Source organism: Apis dorsata, unplaced genomic scaffold (assembly GCF_000469605.1).
Source record: "Apis dorsata unplaced genomic scaffold, Apis dorsata 1.3 scaffold_73, whole genome shotgun sequence".
Taxonomy (NCBI): Eukaryota; Metazoa; Arthropoda; class Insecta; order Hymenoptera; family Apidae; genus Apis; species Apis dorsata.
Genome location: NW_006263371.1, coordinates 1,437,359 through 1,441,609, shown reverse-complemented (window position 1 = coordinate 1,441,609; position 4,251 = coordinate 1,437,359). Strand labels below are relative to the sequence as shown.

The following is a 4,251-nucleotide window of genomic DNA, read 5'->3' as shown; positions in this document are numbered from 1 at the left end:
TGTAATTGTGAGTTTGGTATTCTGATTATTATTAAATTATTATTTTTTTTTTCTTCTTTGTGAGCTTCTTCTCGATCGGCATTTACCCCGTGATCTTTTCGATCCTAATAAATCTGTAGCATCTGATCAATTACGAAAGATATCTGTTTCTAATCTTGTAAAACCTTTCACTTCCTCGATCGGGGATTCATAAATTTCATTATCTCGCGAAGATTTATGCCAATTTACGATTTAACATTAAAATGGACTAGTTTTCCTTCTATTGACCTTTCATCAATCGCGTTTCATTATTACAATAATCAACGTCTCGATTCCAGATATCTTTCCTATATCTGCAATATTCTCTTTGCAAAATATTAATAATATCGATAGATATATTGTTTTTGATACGATATCTGTTTAATATTTTTCCATTTTCAAAAAATTCAAAACCTCATCCGCGAGAAAAAAGAATAATCGAGGGGGTCGATGTTCACGAATTGGAAGGATAATTTATTACTGCCGAAAAAAAAAAATGGCCGATACCTTTTCAATCGATCGAGCAGAATTGACGGAAAGCCGATCGGTTTCGCCGATAGAGGCGAATTCGAACGGCGAAACAAGAGGTAAAACGAGTGAATTGTCGCGAAGGCCATCCAGCTCACTTTTCCCTCGCACTTTTCTCAGCTGATTCTTAGCTCTCGTTGCGGCACTCTCTTTCTCTCCGCCTTCCTGTCTGTTCTATTTTCTGTTTTATTCGCGTCGCGCTCGCTATCCAGCCCAGGGAATAGTACGAATTCCAAACAGCTATCTCAATGCCGTGCGATCGAATTTTTTTTTTTTTTTTTTTCGTTTCAAAACCTTTGTGCTCTCTGGATCGATCGATCAAACGCGATTGTGTGCGTTTAGAGCTACTAATCTCGACAAGAGTCGAAGAAACGTGCGAGCGAATTGGACGTGCAATGACAATTTGAAAATATCCATCGTGTTGATCAGTTGAAAGGATATAATGGATCGTCAAGGGAATTTGAATTGATCTGGAGGAATGAAAACGACTCTTGAGATTGAGAAAAAAATATTTCTCTTTAATATTTGGATGTATTCATTGTCGTTTGTAAATTATCAATAGAAATTAATGACGTCAAGGATGAAGAAAGAGATATCGATCGATCAAAGAGCTATTAAATATAGTTTAATAATAGTTTAATAGTATAATAGTTTATGATAATAGTTTAAAGTCAACTTTATTATTGACGTAATAAATAACAAAAAAAAAAAAAAAAGAAATCCTGGAGTAATAACCATGCAAATTAATACTTTAAGGAATAAGTGATGTAGATTACTCTAGAATTATATTACGTATGAACAAGAGGCAGATCCGGTTACCTTAAAACGTAAAATTCGATGGAACATTAATATCAAGGTCAAAACATTCGAATTGCTGTGACGAATAAAAGAAAAGATTACTCGTGGACCACGCCCACGTGATCTAATTGTCGATTTCGTTAATACCTTTCAGATTAATCTATACTTCCATTAACATAAATTCCTCGAAGCAGTTTTATATAGAAAGTTTCCAAATAGAGGTGGATTTGAGTGTAGAATAACAACAATACCAAAATTACACTTGATGGTTATTTGAGAAACGGTTTTCGCATGTGTACAAATTACAGGGTGCCAGAAACGAGATACATCGATCTATTCGTCTCTTTCTCTCTCTTACCTCGTTCGTTGAGAAGGTAGTATTGTTAACGCGCGAGGAATGGATGCATCGTTCGCCGATATTTATCACTTATGATGAAAGTTTAAAAGGAAATTTAATAATTTTATCTCCTCCTCTGATGATGATTAATCATCGCCAGTGTTTTCAAATTTCTTTTCACTTCGACGATTTCTTTCCTTTTTTTAAAGAAACTTAATTCGAGGAACGCGGATAAATTCCTTTCGATGTATTAAATTTTTATATCCAAAGAAAAGAATATCCTCGAAGCATTGTCGAAGAGCGATCGACGAGAAATAACGTTCGACAGTTGTCATCCATCGATTTCTCTTCTACACGAAAAAAAAAAAGAAGAAAGAAAAAAAAAAGAATTTTGACTCGAGGCTTTCGAAAATTTCGAAAATCGGTGTCCCCAAAGTGGACACCAAAATATATTTTTCCACGGCTCCTGAATATCCTTGGACTCGGCCTCCCCTCCATTCTGGACCCGGTGATAGAGCTGTGGAGAGAGGGAGAGCGAGCGAAACGGTCGTTGGAGGGACAGAGAGGTTGCGGCTGGCCGAGCGAGCAGGAGAGAGAAGGAATGGATTTCGAGCTAACAGGAGGGATAAGAAAGCCATGCACGTACTCGGTTTCCAGTGGAACGACGACTTTAGTCTGACGATCGCCTGCACCGAGCGAGGTTGACAAATCTCGAGGTGTGTTCTTCGTGGGGCCCCCCCGTGTGCNCCCCCTCCTCCCCTCCTCCCTCCGCGCTGCTGCTGATCCCAACAGCTGAGAGAACCCGAGAGCCAGAATCTTGAAGGATTAATCGAGCGGGATACACACAGGTTCGTCGATTTTCTTTTCACATTGATTCGAATAATTTATCGAGAGTCGATTTTTAAAAATCGGATCGAATAATTCTTCGAATGATTTCTCTCTTTCTTTGCGTATTTTTTTTCTTTCTTCTTTTTCTTTTTTTTTTTTTTTTTTTTCTACTTATTACTTTATTACCACGACGATTTTGAGAAAATAATATCTTGTGGTAATAATAATTCCGTATATGAGATTCCGAGATATGTCGAGATGATAGGATATGGAGGTTATATTAATAAGTTTCCGCTTATAAGGATTTGTTTAATTATCTATCGTGTTTGAAATTGGTATAGCCATTAATCGTATGGGATTGAAAATAATGGAAAAATTTTGATTTAAATAATGAGTTAACTTGGCCGGCATTAATTCTCCTTATGACATTCTCGAATGGTTATTCGTTACGTGCTAATAATAGCCTGTGGGTATTTTCGAATTGTCGTGTTGAGGTAGCCTGTTTGCTTATATTATAATTCCATAAACATTTATAGACTTCTGATCATTATTATTTCTGATAAAATTCTCCATAAATTTCTATCTATTATCGAGCAAGCACAACGTATTCAATATATATATATATATACAACGCATAATAGCACAAAGATTTCTTACATTATCATACGCTACAAATCGCCTATAAACACCTTTTATTAAGTTTCTTTTCATCGTTGCTTCATTTCCTTTTAAATTTTCTCGGAAAGTAATATTCAGAAAATGATGAAAAATAAGCCAAACACCACTTTCACACTGATAATATTCAGAATAAACGCAACAATAGGCTACAAAAATCTTCAAATTACCAGACCGATCGACAAGAAATTACAGACATCGTATACCGAACTTCCACTTATCATTGCTTCACTTCCTCGCTCAGTTTCTTGCCAAATAGCCCATAGATCTTGACACACGTCCATTAGAACACCGTTCAACAGCACTACGCTATTTCCTGAACTAGAATTCAAATTGATCGCCATACCATGCACCAAGTCGAGCGATACATCTTTAAACCGCTTTTAAATCTATCGAATCCAGCAATTCACTGCAAGTGGGAAGTATGAATTCAATTACGCCATTTGGTTGCTCTGGAAACGATCTCTGGTGAGAATATGTTTACACGAATCCTGCCTCGATCGGTAAAAAAGGATACGCTAAATTATCGCGAAACTGTCCTCTACTTTCCTTAGCCAGGGATAATGAGATTAACAGGTGACAGGATCGATATATCGATTAATTGTATCGAATTTTTGAGGTAAATTAATAAATTCTAATCTTTAAATCTTTAAACTTTTAAACACATTTTGAATTCGGAAACATTTTGACCGATAGTGTACAAGTAGTAAGGATTGCATCTTCTGGCAGGAGGATTTTTTCGCGGGCAGGGTCTGCAAGTCAGGTTAGCCACCTGTTGCATAAGGGAATCCCCCACCGAACGATAGTGTGGAATCTTTATTTTTGTTTAGCGGGCCGCGACGGCCGCGTGGCATTAAGAAAGCGTGCCTCGCTGATGTCACTGATTGACGACCGCGCTGAAGACAATTTAACGGGGATTCTCCTTACGTTGCGTATTGGAGCCGTGAAACGAGCGCCATAAGCAATTGAAAGTCGATGACGCGGCTTCTTCGAAAGGAATTATTTGGATGGCGTAATTAGAAATGAAATTTCTTTTTCATTCTTTGAGCAATGAATGGATGGGATGA

General features: G+C 37.2%; 1 protein-coding gene across 4 annotated transcripts in view; it reads left to right on the top strand.

Moving 5' to 3' along the window:
• Positions 1 to 4,251, top strand: part of LOC102677690 (serine-rich adhesin for platelets-like) — a 59,259-nt gene that overhangs the window by 10,217 nt on the left and 44,791 nt on the right. Inside the window, exon 1 of one of the 4 annotated variants that reach the window (XM_031515502.1) lies at positions 2,144 to 2,529. The exons of the other annotated variants lie outside the window; for them this stretch is intronic. The gene's annotated coding sequence lies outside the window, so the exon portion shown is untranslated. Of the gene's footprint in view, positions 1 to 2,143; positions 2,530 to 4,251 lie in introns of those variants that run through there. 4 annotated transcript variants of the gene reach the window in all.